The sequence below is a fragment of the Pseudopipra pipra genome, chromosome 3 (assembly GCF_036250125.1).
Source record: "Pseudopipra pipra isolate bDixPip1 chromosome 3, bDixPip1.hap1, whole genome shotgun sequence".
Classification (NCBI taxonomy): domain Eukaryota; kingdom Metazoa; phylum Chordata; class Aves; order Passeriformes; family Pipridae; genus Pseudopipra; species Pseudopipra pipra.
The window spans coordinates 98211123-98226437 of record NC_087551.1 but is presented as its reverse complement, the minus strand read 5'-3'; the positions used below and the strand labels follow the sequence as shown (position 1 = coordinate 98226437).

The 15315-nt window shown below is 41.4% G+C and overlaps 1 long non-coding RNA gene across 2 annotated transcripts in view; it reads left to right on the top strand.

Annotated features, from left to right (window-relative positions):
* The window catches only part of LOC135412068 (uncharacterized), a 122052-nt gene that overhangs the window by 93641 nt on the left and 13096 nt on the right, over positions 1–15315 (top strand). The gene's annotated exons all lie outside the window — the stretch shown is intronic.

Below are 15315 nucleotides of genomic sequence, written 5' to 3'. Positions count from 1 at the left end.
GTGTTATCTGCTGCTGCCCCTAAAAATCAGAAAAGAAGGGGTTTAGTTTCAGGTGGTTCCCAATCCATCTGAATCCAGCAGGATTAACTCAGACCAGGAATGCAAACTGTTCAAGCATGCAGAAGCCTCTAAGGGTCAGGACTGCCTTCTAGAACACCAAATCCTGCACGAAGTTATGAAAAGGTTATCAGTTAATATAAGAGGCTTCTGTTCTGGAAATGAGATAAAAACATGTAAATAAACCAACATGCAAGTGAAGAGAAGGGAGAGAGAAAATGGACTGACAAACTGCAGAATTCTTATTGTAGAACAATCTAGAAAGCAGCAAATAGAAGAAAAGTTATGGGCTTTCATTGTCTCATTAACATTAATGAGAAAATGCTGATAGCAGTTGCAATTATTTAAAATTTGTGACCACGTGGCCAGACACTATCTAACACTTAAGTAGAGGGCTATGTAAGCTTGCTTAGTCTCAGTGCTAGAAATTACTTTTTCTTACTGCATATCAACAGAAAAGGAGCTATCGAGATATTCCCTGGTGAAATCATCCCATTGAAGGGAAGATATCTTTCTGAGTTGCAGAATGACCTCCTTAAAGTAAATGGGCCATTAGTGATTGAATTCAATCATCCTGACGATAGCTCTAGCTGGCATTGGGCTGAGTGCAGAATGACAGATTTTACTCCATGTAACGGGCAGTCATCAAAACCTCTCCTGAGACAAAGAAGAAGGTACTTGCTGGGTCAACCTGAGAGATGGCTGCATCATGCATAGGTACATGCTAGCTGGGAAGCTAATGGGTGTGATGCTGCAGCCAGTGTGCTGGCTTTCCTGCACATCACAGCAGTTATGTGGGGCCTGCATACAAACTGGTAGTGGGGAGGAAAGAAGCAATCTTCCATATCACTGCATTTTTGTGGCTATCTCAGCCCTCTTAGAGTCAGTCACTGATGTGTAGGGAGTGACTGCACCACGGGTTCTGGGGTCATGATGACCTGAGCTCTTCCTTCATGTTCTTGGTGCTTAAAGCACGTGTACTTGGAGCGTCATTTACAGCAGACCCACAGGTCTGCCCCTGTGACTGCTTTCTGGGAGATAGCTGCACTCTTATTTCTATCAGTTGGCTTGTCTGCACAGTCTGGATTCATTGACACAGATGAAAAAACAAACAAACCCACCTTTTCGTAGTATAGTTATTTTGATTTTAAACCAGCCCACCTCACTCAGCTCACTTAGCCAGTGCAGGCAGGCCTGTCTGGAAGGACAGGGGGTACTGAGAGAACAGCAGCAATCAGAGGGACGTCTGGGGAGAAAAAGCAGCTCCAGGCAGTGCCTTCCTACCTCCAGGTTATTTCATCAGCCCCAGATCAGCAGCAGACAGGTTGTTTTGTCTACCTGTGGACATGGATTGATGTGCCTTGGGGGATGTGCTGCAGGAGGGGAGAAGTTTGAGATTACTTACCTCTCCAACTGCTTCTGTGATAATGTGCTGCAGAATCAGGATGGTGGCTGATTAAAAACCATGATAATTCAAGAGATCTGCTGGATATTTCCAAAAATCCATGTTTATCTGGGTCTGAAGAGAGGCAACTAACCTTACAAGGAAAGCATCAAATTAAAAGCTGCTAGGAACAAAATCCACCTGTTACCTACATAGCGGACACACAAACACACACAGACACTGGTTCTGCCTAAAGGTAAACACAAGGCTCTCCTCTCTGGAAGGTGTGAATCTTAAAAGTGGTGAGTTAGTGAAGGAGATGCTGTGAAACCGACAAGTAAATAGTGCTGTCCATATCCTAAATTCACATTTTATAGCTATGTTGCTCACATTGGCATTGGTGGGCTATAAACAATATCAGAGCCTGCCTTACTGTGTTAATAACAGTTTATTATCTGTTTGCTTCAATTTGAGCACATGGGCGAGTTGGTCTTCCCAGTCCATTCCTACATATTTTCTGAATATTTAGGCAGGGAAGTGGTTCAATTGAATAAAAAAATATGATTTTATGTACAACATATTATTTTAACTATATTGCATGACGGTGCTCATTTAGGTAGCCATAGACATTTGGATTCAGCAGATTTAAATAGGAAGCTCATATAGGAAAAAGAAAGAGCTGACCATAAAAAGCTACCATTTCACTACAAAAATCTTCAGGTTTTCTTTGTAGGCAGAAAATGGCCCTATGTGGACAATAACTGTTCCATAGATGTAGCTCTGCATTGTCCTCTATAGGCAGCCTCCCTTCATAGGTGTGATTGTAGGATAACATGCTGCTGCAAAGTCTGGCTTGGGCTACCAGGTCTTTGATTAGAAAGAACTTGAAGGATTGAGCTGGATCAATAGAGATAGTTTTAATTAGATGTAGTAGTGAGTGTCAAAAGCTGCCAGACTCTGACTCAAACAGAATAAGAAAGGATCAGGAGCCAGCCTCAAAGGTAAGTGAAAAAACCGAGTCTATAGTAGATGGGAATTTTGAGGGAAATGAGAACATCCCGGATAAGGTTTAAGAAAAGCCAAACAGCAGGAGAGTAGGCAGCATGCAAACTGAGATCTTGGCACAAAAATGACAATAAACATTTTTCCGAAGTTGTTCTGTAGATGGTGAGCATATTACCAATGAAATCAGTTGCACCTTGGCCTGGATCCTGTTTTTGGTGCAGAGTGGCTGCCTTCAGGTTATATTCATTTAAGAAGACAGAAACATTAGATAGCGCCAAAACATGAACTGAATTTTGATAAGTGTTTGCTTTTAAAAGGTTATACAGAACTTGATTGCAATCAGTAGCTCAGAGTATGCTAGTCATTTTCAGACACCTTCCATACGCTTTGATATTTGGCTATAGGTACCTGCATAGTCAGAATTTTAGTAAGTAATTTAGATGTTCAGACACAAGTTTTCAGAGCCTGATTTCAGTCCATCTCCTTGATTAAAACTCACTAGTCATTAACTCAGTTTTCTAGTAATGCCAAAGCTTTTCCTTTTGGTATGTTTCTCTGGTTAGGATTTTCTCATAGAAAATTCATACAACCCTTTGTAAAATATATGTTGAAATATTAACTCATATTCCATTTTTCTTATGTTGAAACAGAATCTGTCAGATGTGCACTTGGAATATTATTTCTTTTAACAAACAGTTTCATTTCTTTTAATGATAAAGCATTTATTCTACATGGCAGTATTGGGACCTTATTTACTTAATATTCTGTTATCCATTAAAGTTCTGCCAGAATAAAACCACACATTTATTTGCCCTTATTAGTCAGTATTTGAAAATTAGATCAGAGTTTGGGTGCTTGCCCCTGATAAGAAAATAAATAGGTGACTATTAAAATTAAGAAAAAGGCAAATGCCTTCAAAGGGTTGGGAATTTTGTTATTTCACTTTACAAAACAGTAAGAGAAATCATCAACCAGGTGGGCTCCCAGCCAAATGATAATTGTATTATAACCATATGGGTCAAACTGTTTGCCTAATCTCTTTATATTCAAACATACACACAGAGAATAAAAATTTTTCAGTTTAGAGGAAAACCCATCATGCACTGGGTGAGCAATTGGCCCATGGGTCAGGCACAGAAGGTAATAATGAATGGGGGAACATCAGACTGGAGACCTGTCACTAGTGGGGTTCCATAGGGCTCCATCTTGGGCCCTGTGCTCTTCAACACCTTCATAAATGACTTGGACACAGGACTGGAAGGGATACTAAGCAAGCTTGCAGATGACACAGAACTGGGAGGAGCTGTTGACTTCCTTGAAGGCAGAGAGGCCCTGCAGAGAGACCTCAACAAATCAGGGGACTGGGCAATCACCAACCATAGGAAGTTCAACAAGGGAAAATGCTGGATTCTGCAGCTGGGATGGGGCAACCCTGGATGTACGTACAGGCTGGGGAATGAGAGGCTGGAAAGCAGTGCCATGGAAAGGGACCTGGGGGTCCTGGTTGACGACAAGTTGAATATGAGTCAGCAGTGCCCTGGCAGCCAGGAGGGACAACTGTGTCCTGGGGGCATCAGGCAAAGCATCACCAGCTGGTTGAGGGAGGGGATTGTCCCGCTCTGCTCTGCACTGGGGTGGCCTCACCTTGAACATTGTGTGCAGTTTTGGACATCTCAATATAAGGAAGATATTAAAGTATTAGAGAGTATCCAAAGGAGGGCAACAGAGATGGTGAAGGGCCTTGAGGGGAAGCCATATGAGAAGCAGCAGAGGTCACTTGGTCGATTCAGCCTGGAGAAAAGGAGACTGAGGGGAGACCTCATTGCAGTCACAACTTCCTTGTGAGTGAAAGAAGAGGGACAGGCACTAATCTCTTCTCTGTGGTGAATAGAACCTGAGGGAATGGCCTGAAGCTGTGTCAGGGGAGGATAAGGTTGAATATTAGAAAAAAGGTTCTTCACCCAGAGGGTGGTTGGGCACTGGAACAGGCTCCCCAGGAAAGGGATCACAGCACCAAGCCTGACAGACTTGAAGAAGCATTTGGATAATATTTTCAGGCACATGGTGTGACTCTTGGGAATAGTCTGATGCAAGGCTAAGGGTTGGACTTGATGATCCTTGTGGGTCCCTTCCAATTTGGCATCGTATTCTGTGATTCTCTGAAAATGTAGTATCTTAAATGTCTTAGAATAGTGTGTATCTATCCCTTTCAGTGTAGTGGGTGTTTCATGATATATTTTTATATTTGACTGTGGACATGTATCTTTTCATAGCTTGCAGCTATGCTGCCTTGAATTCTTTGTCTTTGGCTTATTCTCACTGCCACTCTTTTGGATATTGCAACTTACAATCTGCTGGTGGAGCTACTTGTGAAACTCTCCCACTTCAGTCAAAATAAGCTAGGTTAGCAAAGACCTAATATTTAAACTAAGTCTAATGAATTAGGTTACCTTGAAGGGAGAAGCAAAGCAATTGTATTGCAAATATCCATCCCTCCCTGTCTTGCCAAAAATTTCTGAATCCCTCCACCAGACCTGACAGAGATCCTGAAGAGTCCAGCTTTCTGAAATTTTATGGCTAGATATTAATTAATTAATTTATACTCTACCGTTTTTCTCTGCTGGGTTGCAAGAAAAAGAAAAGTTTAACAGTGTGGTTAAGTGAAATGGGAAGAACCTTTTAGGAACACTCTTTCACATTAGCAGGATGGGGTGGAATGGTAGTGAATCACATGGCAGAATAACAGCAAATGGGAAAAGCTTCACATAAGCTTAGCTCTGTCAAATTACTCTCTGATAACAACAGTGAACCATAGACAGCAGTAACAGGTATAAGAACAGTTATCTCCAGAGCCTCAAAGTCTGAGTAATGAGAGGAGAGAAGGGAGAATTATCATCAATTCTTGCAAAATAAAAAGGGTTTTCCTCTTGGAAAACAAAATATACATATAGCAAAGGAAAAGTCAATAGAAGGAAAAATAACGTCAAGTATGAATGCTTGAAGCAAGAGCTCTATCCAGGAAGTTAACAATGGGCAATACCTGGTATTGTGTGCTTAAACTTTATAGAGAGGCTGAAGGAGCCTGCCTATGGGAACTCAGTGCTGCACAAGGCCTTGGGGTTCTTTCCAGCGATAATATGTTCAGAGCTTTCCCTCTAAATTTTCAAACAATAAGCATAGAGGGCAAAAAGGCAGCAAACAGCTGTTGTAGCATGATGGATGATATTTATATTTTTTTGATTCTGAATGATAATGGCAAAAGGATAAATCCTGCCCTTTTTCACACCAGTGTCTAGATCCCATCAGAGTCATCTCAGCATTGTGAATAAAACTTAATTCTCTTCCAAGTTAGTGGAACTTGTTTTGTGGACTTAGCAAAACAGAGTAGAGGTCAACAGAATTTAGGAGAGGAAGGGAAAAGTAGGCTGGGAAACCACAGGGCAGCGACTGGGTTTCAGAGCAGAAGCTAAGAAGGAAGAATTGAAGTTCAGGGCTTTATCCTCTCTTATTCTCTCCTTGCTGCACACACACTTTCAAGATTCACAGATGTACACTGTACCCTTCACTGCATCTGCCTACAGCCATACTTGAATCTGTCTCCTGGCAAAAACTCCATGTACCATCTACCCTGCCTCCACTCTTACTGTCCAGCTGCTCCCATCTCTCACCTAAGTCTGGAAAAGGGAGAGATCTTGATTCATTCATGCTCTAGAATAAGAAAAGGATGGACTGCACCAGAGAAACCCAGCTGAACAATTGCTACTCCTGCAGAATTTTCTGGAAGGATGGTGAATGTGACTTCTTAGACTCTACCTGCAAAGGCACCAGCAGCAGCAAGTTTAAGAAAGATTTTGGAACTGGTCATTCAGGAGACCTATAGTGGAGGCAAAGTAGAGCTTGCTAAAGTAAACAGGAGATGTGATCACAAAGATAAAAAAAGGGGATGGAGGGAAATTTTATGTCTTGTATGATTGGGTGATAATAGAAATGGGTTCTGCCTGATGGGAGGATTTGGGGCATTTTTTCATTCACTTTTTACATACTAATATGAAGGAAGTGTTCCTATTTATAGTAGAAGATGTCTCAGAATAAATTAGAAATGTAAGAAACACTTATTCACTAAAGACAATGGAGAACATTTAACCTGAAACTTTCCAGGCACAAGGAACGAAGATGGAGAATTTCAATGGACCTGCAGGTGGAAAACTAGGGGAAGGCTGGGATCATATCATCAATTTTTCAATTCTGGGATTGATGATTAAAAAAAATGAAAAAAGTCCATCCTAATGGGTGTTGTGGGATACCTCATTCATTCATTCAGAACTCTGAAAGACCCAGAGTTAATCCTTGGAAGTCAAGTGGAGGAAATCAATCAGTTTCAACTGACCTCCCACAATGCTCAAACCCCCATCATGTTGTACTTGTTCTGAGCTACTCCTCTTAGTTTCCTGAGAATCACTTCCTGGAAGATATAGTCTCCAGCTGGATTATTTGGGTCCAATTCACTTTACCTAAATACAACAGTTGAAAGTGAGACAGTTTACTGTGAGCTATTGAATAAATTAAAATTTGAAACTTGAGCTGGCCATAACTGAAGGTGAATAATCATGTACCCATAATTTCTTTCCCCACTAACAATGTCCAACATATCTGCAAAAACCAGCAGACATTTCATTGACAGCCTTTACTTCACCTTGATATTCCCAGGCTGACAGTTAGTTGGGCATACACCTATCTTGCTCTGTTTAGCCTATATTCTTGACATTGATTTGAGTCATTTTCAGTGAAGTATGGATTGAAACATCTTAACTACGTTGCATTTTTCTTGTGGTTCTAAGTGAAGAAGGTAGATTCATTTCTTTGATTAACATGAAGATTGTTCACTTTGATCACAAGTCCCTGAAGGGCAAAATGATAACAGTCCCCATGGGTGCCTGGGAATCTCAGTGAGAGTTTAGGATATGAAGAAGGAAAAGGGACAGGCAGCTGGACCATTATTTTCAGTTTTCAGGAGAAGGATACAGAAAAAGGATCCACATCTATACATATTTTTATATGGTTGCAGCCAGAAACATCCCTTGGCTTTGGAAAAAAAGCAGGCAAGCAAATTGGACTAGGACCAACAGTAGCCCCAGTGCTGTGCAAACTGGGGAAACTTTGCACTAACAAAATGGGCAAAGCTCAAGAAATCCAGTGTTCTGTGACAGGCCACTTAACTGACTGAATATAACACATTTTATGTTAGTTCCCTGTAACTGTAATTATTTTATCCTAACAGGTAACTATAGCTTTGATGATGCAGTAAATGTTCTATATAATGTTTTACCATTATTGCAATATGCATGTGTTTTATATAGTTTTATACATTCGTGAAGATCTCACACAGGTGAGGGGTTGGGCAGGAGGTGTGGGCCAGGTGCTGACTGAGGGCAGGATTTGCAGTCAGGGTGGGAACTATTGAGCCTGGAGGTAGGGAATGAGCAATTGGAGAGTGAAACCTGCATTAGTTGGTGGAGACCACTATGGTACTGCAAGAACCATAAATCCAGGAAAACTACTGAGAAGGGGAAATGTACTCACAAATAGCTGCAGTAGAGCACATCACTGCAGCACGCCATGGGTGAAATTGTAGCTCTTTCGAAACCGCCAGGAAATTTGCCCTTGAATTCAATGTAGCAAGAATGTCCCCCTTTCTTTGCTTGCCAGCAAAAAAAAGAAATGCTGATAGGTTTTGCTAAGTTATTTATTTCTGCTTTTCAAATCTTCAGTAAATTATAAAAACAAACAACAAATTTTAATTGAAAGCACACGAAACTGCTGACTGATTATGCATGTATCACACCTTTTACAAAAGCTGAGCACTGGAAACCAAGGAAATTAATATAATAAATCCTTACACTTTGCCCATCATAAACAAATGCTTTACTTCTATCAAGTGCAAAAGCATTAATTTTGCATCACAAAAAGACTTCTCTGTCTCATGTATAGTAGACTTTTAGTATACAATTTTCATTTTGACATCTAATATTTTTAAGGGACAGCATTGATAGGGGAGCCTCCATTAGTAATCTTTCTTTACATATTTTTATTCTTTCAGAATGATTTTGAATTTTTGATTAACAGGAAGACCTTAATAACGGAATGGGTAAGGCCCTTGGCAGGAATAGGTAGAAACCAGATGTTTCAACTGAGAATGATTTTTTGTCACTTACACTTTCATTTTTTAACTGGAAGTTTTTCAGAAGTAAAAGAACCTAACCCTGAAGTATTAGTTTGTTTCAAGACATTATTGAAATTGGTTGGTTTTCCTTTTGTCCAAGCTAGGAATTTTGATACCTGTGGTTATACCAAAACATGGCTGTCTTAAGTATGACTGTATGTCTATAATGCTGTGATTACCTGTATGATCTCCCACATTTTTGTCTTATTTGTCTGACAAATCTCTCTTCTAACTCAGGAAAAAGAAAATTATGCAAAATCTTAACTGTCACTTAAATCTAAATATCTCATTTTTGTGGTTACTAACAGGAACAGAATGTTGTGTCGTTTGAACGAATCCCTAGAGATTGAGATAAAATACTTCCAAAAGGATATGAATCGTTCCTATTAATCTCAATGGCATCTTAACTGTGATATAAAGTAAATTGAGTACTGCTGTTTAGCCTTTATTACATAAGAACAAAGTTAAAAAGTGTCTACTAGCAAAATTGATAGGGATAAAGTGAAAAATGAACAAAGGACACAGTTATGCCACTATCTGTGGAACTTGTCTGCACATAGCTTCAGCATACAAGAAGAGAAGAAAGAAAAAAGGAGGGTTAAAAAATTAGGTACAGTTGCATAAAATAAAAAGTCACCACTGACACAAATATGAGACAGAAGAAAAATCACATAATTATCCAGTCGAAGGACTTTACATGTGTTTTTCAAGTTCTTTTGATTCTTGAAGTATTAGCTAGGATCAATATAGGCTGAATAGTTGAGAACACCTGTATGCAAAAATTCAAACTATACCTCTAAAAAGTAAGAGAGCTAGAGGAAATGGAGCTTAGCCTATCCCAGCATTTGAATCCTAAGAAATTCTTATGACAGCCTTTAACTACCAAAATTTCTCAACTGAAAGATGAACAAGTATCTTCGCAGACCCAAAGAAGCTACTCTGTCTTTAAGGTGGAATTTGCTTTGAAAGCTTGACTACAGAAGTGTTGTCCAGAATGATTTCTAATTTGTAATCTGTCAAGAGTTTTTGATTAAAATCTTGCAGACCTCATCAGCAAGAGGAAATCATATCAGCTTTTACAATATAGGAAAATTATGGAACATTTGTAGAAACTAATGTGAAAACTTGCCCCTGAAGGAGTTCAAGAAGTGTTTGGATAATGCTCTCAGGCACATAACGTGACTCTTGGGGCTGTCCTGTGCAGAGCCAGGAGCTGAACTCAATGATCCTCGTGGGTCCCTTCCAACTTGGGATATTCTATGATTCCATGATTTTATAATTCATTCAAACCTGATGACATAACAAAATTGTCAAGGCAATGACACTTTTCTGCAATTAAGAACTCAAGATCTGAATCCAGATTCTCTGTTAGGCACTGCTACTTAGGTAATAGTTTATTCAATAACATTTATTAAAGATAAAATTAACAATATAGTGAAGTAATTTATTGAAATATTCTCCAGCAGCCCCCACCCCTTTGTAGGGCTACACTCATGAATAGGTCTTTTTAGATGGTGTACCTACTTGTGTCACATAAAAACATTTAGGTGAATAAAAGCAGTCCTGAGACTACAGGAAACCTGTATCTCCAGCTTTCCAGAGCATATGGAAGTTGTAAACCCTTTGTCCTTTACCTGTACCCTTGTGATTGATATTTCATTAATGTAAAAGGACTTGTATAGCAGTGTATTTTATATTACAAGAGTATAATTTTGCATAATTTCCAATGACAGGATACATCTTTGTGTCACATGTATTGAAATTTAAAGGACTTCTTCATTTTGGGAAGACCTCAGAGATAACACAGAAGCAGGGGGATTAATGACAACATTGAGCTTGTTCACCAATAACTTTTGAGCATCCACCTCTAATCACAAAATTCAACATGCTGAATTAAGTGCCGAACACCCCAAGGTTGAGATAATTCAGTTCTCTGGGAGGTGATATACAACAGCTGAATATAGGGTTCCACCAATTCAATGAAAAGGCAACTCTGCACCCAGTGGGAGTGGCAAAGAGAGGGGTCTCTGAATCTGGTTCCTGAACAAGTGTCTTAAATTAGATTTTGGATGTGAGCATTCCTGATGGACCATTGATCTCGTTTGTCTTATGTTCTGATTACTACAAGTCAAAAAACAGAGACTCCAGTTATAGTATGTTATTGCATCTGATTTGGAAAACAGTCTCAGAACCTGCACAATTCAAGGTGACTATAAGCCAGAGACTATTTGTAAAGGAAAAAATGATTTTTTTTTAAGATCTGCTACAGAAGCAAAACATTTCACTCCACAGATCTGTATACTGCATATAGATATACTGCATACTCCTGTTTCATGCTGATCATTTCTCCAGATGCTTTAACAACCCCCAGGGTGTTAATAATTCCACCCTAGGATTCAAAGAATTGGGATGAGATTTAGTATTCTACCTTGCTACTTTGAAATTATTGCTCTGCTATTTCCTAGATTTGGTTGCATATTCTTTTCTTCATTAACCCTTGGTCTATGCTGGAGTGTGTTACTAATACTGGCAAAACTACTCATCTAAAGTAAATGGAAGTAATTTCCCTCATATAGAATGTTTTTAAAAGTAGAGATATTGATTATCATGGTTTCAAGATCAATAGAATAAGACAAAAGAACAAAGACTGAGACAAAATATTTGGAAAATAAGCACTTAATGATCTGTGTATTTTTTTTCAAAATATTCTGATCACTATATATATATATATACCAATAATTTTGATAAATTGATTTCATTGCCTCTGAATTCCCATTGCCAGCTCTTCAGTGGCTGGAACATAGAAGTCTAGAAACAAAAATGGTTCTTAAGGCAATCACAATACGTAACCGACATTTCTTTGTTTGCAGATTAAATATTCTTCTCCCTCCCCAAATAATGACAACACTTATAAGGATAATCGAATGTTCCAAGGACTGTTAGGAGTTCTCCAGGCCTCAAAGCATCCTGCCTATATTGGCAATTAACTCACCTTCCTTTTGGGGGATCAAACACTTGTATCTACTTTCATGCCCTTGGGAGAATACAATCCGTATGTCAGAGCCATAAAGATGAAGCATAAAACATGTTCTTTTCTCCAGTTCTCAAAAATATCTTATTCCACAAATTAGGTTTTTTTGAGGCCTTTTACAATAAACCAAGAATTGCTGTCCATCTTTTGAACTCGTGGTATCCATCTGGAGGTGTGGAAAATTCTGAATAGCTTAGGTGTCTTCAGATAAGGAAAAAAAGTCTCCACATCTTTAAATTATAGGCATCTAAAATAACTCATTTACTGGAGGCCCAAAACCTTCCCAGAACTTCCAGTCTTCAACAATTTTATAACTGAAAAAGCTCCTTCCTAGGTCAGAAGTGCTGAACACATCCCAGTGCTTGCTGCTCCACAGCAATCCTTGCCGTTACACTGGCAGCACAGCATGGCACAGAAAATGGGGTGCTGATCTTTTCTACAGGGGTGAGATTATAACAGTATGACTGATTTGGGTGAAGATTTCAGTTCTAGATTGTCTCTGTTTGTCAGAACCACATCATGTGAGCAATATTCTGATAGTCTGGTGGTTTTTCAATTTTGTGCCACAACCCTATAGATTAATTTACTCTAGCCCTAGCAATTTTAGTACTGAAGGCAATTCAGCCTGGTTTGGTAATGTCAACTGCTAAAAATCACAGGTACTCTCTGAACTGGTTCATAAAACTCTGGTCCCTTTTCAGGAGGTTGTGCCACCAGCGTTCAACTTGGCATGGCAATGGGAAATCAGATCTGCTTAAACTTGGCTCCAGAAACAAGACAGCTTTGTGTCTTGGGGCAAAAATAATGTCAAGGCAGGTGTCCTAGCTCTGCATGTGGAAGAGGCTGATCTCCCTTTTCCAGTAAATAATTACAAAATATAAATTCCAGCAACTAATTGCCTTAGCAAGATATAAAACCATTTGCTATTGAAGCTTGATACTGTTTCAAGAAACAAACATCCCAAAGAGCAACTCAAGAGGAAAGCTAATGAAAATGTGCTGTGAGATAGACTGATCTGCCCATATATCCATACATGGTTGATCTATCCATATGTATTTTTTATCCCTTCTGTGACCATTGTTCCAGGCAACCACAGCACCTTTCTCTTTTAGGAGTGCTAATTGTCCTGTTTTCTCTGTCAGGGTTAACAGTATGCCTGCTAGCAGGTTTTGATGTTTCACAGGTGCTAACTACCTGTAGTGGGTTTCTGTGGCTGGGTTTTGGTAGCGGAGGGGGCTACAGGAGTGGCTTCTGTTAGAAGCTGCTAGAAGCTTCCCCTGTCCCATGGAGCCAATGCCAGCCAGCTCCAGGAGGGACTTCTGCTGGCCAAGGCTGAGCCAATTAGGAGAAATAGTAATGCCTCTGTGATAACATATTTAAGAACAGAAGATTGTTGAGCAGAAGAAAATTCCAGCCCGGGAAGAGTGGAGTGAGAACATGGGAACAACAAGGCAGACACCAAGGTCAGTGCAGGAGGGGCAGGAGGTGCTCCAGGCACCAGAGCTGAGGCCCCTGCAGCCCGTGGTGCAGACCATGGTGGAGCAGCTGTGCCCCTGCAGCCCATGGAGGACCATCGGGGTGCAGGGATCCACCTGCAGCCCATGGAGGAGCCCTTGCTGGAGCAGGTGGATGCCTGAAGGAGGCTGTGATCCATGGGAGGCCCAAGATGGAGCAGGGTCCTGCCGGAGACCTGCAGCCCACGGAGAGGGAAGCCCACACTGGAGCAGGTTTTTCCGGGGTAGGACTTGTGGCCCCTGTGGGGGACCCAGAGTGGAGCAGCTCATTCATGAGGGACTGCACCCTACGGAGGAGTGACCCACGGGACAGCAGTTTGGGAGGAACTGCTGCCCGAGGGATGGACTCACGCCAGGATGGTCCATCAAGGACTGTCTCCCGTGGGAGGGACCCCACGGGAGCAGGGGAAGGACTCCTTTCCCTGAGCAGCGGCAGAAACAACAACTGACCGTAACCCCCATTCCCCGTCTGCCTGCACCACTGCGGGGGAGGAGGGAGAACGTGGAAGAAAGGAGGGGTGGGGAAAGGTGTTTTTAAGACTCTTCTATTTCTCGCTCTTTGGATCTTATCCTGTTAGTAATAAATATAAGTACTCTCTCCACTTTGAGTGTGTTTTGCCCATGAAGGTAATCACTAAGTGACTTCTCCCAGCTCTTATCTCTACTCATGAATTCTTAGCTGTTTTTTTTCTCTCTCCTCTGTCCGATTGCAGAGGGAGAGTGAGAGAGTGGCTTTAGTGAGTACCTGGTATCTGGCCAGGGTCAACCCACTACACTACCCTTTACATCTCAAGTTGCTCAGCTGATCAGCAATTTTTTGAGACCTGAAGACACTGCATTCTTGACAGCTCCTGTATTTTTCCTAGCTAATTTAAAAAACAAACAAAAACAAAAACCCCCCCAATCCAACCCAACCAACCAACCAAAAAAAACAACACCAAAAAACCACAACCAAAAATACCTGGAAGAAATATATTTTCCTTCTCCTATCCCCTTAACTCTCAGGTGGACAGGGTGCACGGAAGCAGAGTCAGCCGGGGATGGGATGGACTGGGGGATGTGCTGGGGATACACTGAGGATGTGCTGGGGGATTGGGGAATGCACTGGGGACGGGCGGGGAGATGCCGGGTGTGCACCAGGGATGCGCCAGGGATGTGCTGAGGATGTGCTGGGAATGCACTGGAGACACACTGGGGATGCACTGGGAAAGCATCAGGGATGCGCTGGGGATGAGCTGAGGATGCACCGGGGGTGTGCTGAGGATGTGCTGGTGATACGGATCCGGCTACGCGGCGCCGGGCTGGGGCTCTGCCCTGCAGCGCGGGGCTACCTGTCACTTCCAATGACTTCTTCTGCAGCTGTTTCCGTGCCGGAGTAGGATGGCCTGCAGGTGGCCTGGTAGCTGTCTCCCGAGCTGCCGGGGAGCTGCCGCTGTGTGTGACCTGAATCGCGGCGCTGGGCTGTGGGCCCTGCTTTGCATGCAGCGTGCGTGAGCAGGAGGCTCAGAGCAGCCCTGCTGATATGGCTGTTGTATAGCAGTTATTGCTTCAACACATTTAGACACAGCACCTCTGTAATTTGTCTCGACGTGATATCATCTTTTGTCTCAGAAAACTGACCCTTTTATCTGTCTTAGTTCTGCTTTCTTCAGCTGTTTCCGTTCTGTGCCAGCAGTGACAACGGGCAGTGACAGAGGAGGGAAAAAAGCATATTCAGGTGGTGATAGCAGAAATAATAACTGACTTCAAAGTTACTCACTGTTTTGAGGTGTTCGTGGATTTTTTGTTGGTTTTTTAAATTGAAATATATGTTTGTGTGTGAGGAATGCTGCCTGTATTACATGACTCTTCTCATTCAACTATTTGAAAACTACAGTGAATCTCACGAGTTGCCATCTAGGAGCTAGATTACAGTTCCTTTTTTAAAGCAGCACTTTGCATAGTACTTGCTCTTTAAAGTATTTGGGCGTAGATCTCATTGTTCCTTTGCACTTGTAGGTAAAATGCTGTGACTGATATAGATGGTATCTGTTCCTGAAGGGAATTTTCTATCCCCTTGTGCTCATGCCCTGCTCGTGTACGTCCTACTCTTTCCTAAGAGAGG